Source organism: Frankliniella occidentalis, unplaced genomic scaffold (genome assembly GCF_000697945.3).
Source record: "Frankliniella occidentalis isolate FOCC.00 unplaced genomic scaffold, Focc_3.1 Scaffold6, whole genome shotgun sequence".
NCBI classification, from domain to species: Eukaryota; Metazoa; Arthropoda; class Insecta; order Thysanoptera; family Thripidae; genus Frankliniella; species Frankliniella occidentalis.
The window spans coordinates 645,858-647,900 of record NW_026267136.1 but is presented as its reverse complement, the minus strand read 5'-3'; positions in this window follow the sequence as shown (position 1 = coordinate 647,900).

The following is a 2,043-nucleotide window of genomic DNA, read 5'->3' as shown; positions in this document are numbered from 1 at the left end:
GGGGGAGGCGGGAGCTAGTGACCCCAGTGCATTCGGCAGCGGCCGCCCCGGGCCGTACGGGCCGAGCGTTGCCGGCCACACCACACGCATTGATCCGCCCCACGCCTAGGGGATGCCGCGGCGCCCCCCTGCTGGTCAAGAGTGGGGGAGGGGGAGGGCGGTGGCGTAGCAGGGCGACTCTTAGCAAACGGGCTATTTGGGAGTTCCTAATTTTTAGACAGTCCCTTAAAGACTGTCTCTACCAGAGGGAAATCCCCCCCCCCCCACCTCCCACCTCATTCTCTATATGGCAGCGGACCCTCGAGTGTGTGGCGAATGAATTCAGGAACGTACCGGAGTTCACATTTCGACACTTTAAACTGCTTTGCTATTCACCCACTGTTGCAATATTCGGAGGTTTTTTAGCATTGCACCAAATAATGCCAGTGCTTTTTAGTATCTAAGTGGTATAAAACCCTTTTAGAACTATATCACACACACATTTGTTCGTACTGGCGTATTAAAAAATTCGTAAGCGCAGCACGTACACTGAACTCAGTAAGCTATGAATAAAAATGTTGATAAGCTTTTGGTGTGCACTTGTGAAGGGCCGGGGTACGTAAATGGCTGAGAATCATACCCAGCAGCAGCCGGGCGGCTCGCCGGGGCAGCCCCGGGCACCCATATAGGCCGTGCGGCGATATGGGGCCTGGTCAGGTGAGGGTGGTCCGTCCGGTCCAATACCGCTTGTAGTGGCATTTAGGCGGCGAGGCGCAACTAGGCCAGCTGGGCGGGGCCGCACTCGCCGCTGCGCTGCGCGGGGGAGGTCAGAGGTCAGCGACCCCCGCAAGCTACCCCACACCGCATCGCACCGCTTCCAACTGGTCGCGGGGGTGGCCGCAGGGGGCTGTGGTTGGTTATAGCGGTGCCGGCTGACCTTTGCATCGCTGCTGCACTCGGCGTTCGCGTGCGCCTGTCCTGCATGCACCCCACAGTGGCCGTGTGCGCACAGTGTGCAGTCCAGAGCACACGCACTGAGAAAAGAAAATCTGTCTCAGCCTCGGTCTCAGCACTATACGTTTAGTTCCCGCAGATCGAAGCTTTTTCGTTGCACTATTCGTCTAGCGCTGCGAGCTAAAGGTAACATCCCAGGCAAAGAAAATTTAGAGCACAGCACTAAAACTCAATGGCAGGGCAGGGCACTTTCTCATTTTGAGCTGGGACAAAAGTCGGGAGCGTTAGACGTATACGTTCAGTGCCCGGAACGAAATATTCTTCTCAGTGCGCAGACCTGACCGCGCCGCACACACTACCCCTGATCTTGTGTTCCAATGAAGATTAATTCGCTCTAATGCCATGCCCACCCTATCAATGTCGCCACTGTATATCGATACATACGACGCGGCGCTGCGATCCGGTTCCATCCGCGCAGAGGGGCCCAACTGTACGTCGCGCCCAAGCACAACGACAGCACTGCTTGGCTCTTCCCGGCTCTCCTTCCCTCGGTTTCTGTTCGGCCGAATAAAAATCTCAATCAAGAATCGATGATTGAAAGCAGATATGATACACATATTTAAGAAAAGGGCTTATTCTATCTCTCTCATATTTAGAAATTGGGCTTGCAATCCGTGCCCTCGCCCCTTGCCAGGAGTTTTCGCGAGGTCGGCGCTCTCCAGGCGCAGCACTACTTGCGGCAGGTCCGGGCTCGCCGTAGCCCTCTCTGCCCTCGCCGCCAGAGTGTGCAGCAGTCATCAGCGTGTGTATTCCCTGCCCCAGGTCCTGCGGAGGAGGGCGGAGGGAAGGCCCAGGGATGTTTTCGACGCCCGGATCCATGTGTAGATCTAGAGGAAGCTATCCTCTAGATCCAGCGTCTGTCGCAAGGCCCTGCAGATCCTCTCACTTGCCACATACTCGGTGACACACTCAAAAATGACAGTCGCGTAGAGGTGAAAGGTGGTCTCCAGACAACCCACGCGCGAGCGTAAAGAAAACAAGCAGAGAGAGTCGAGTTATCTGGTAATTGAACTCGTGGCGTGTCGGTTGGGGCGAGAAAGGGAGGGGGGG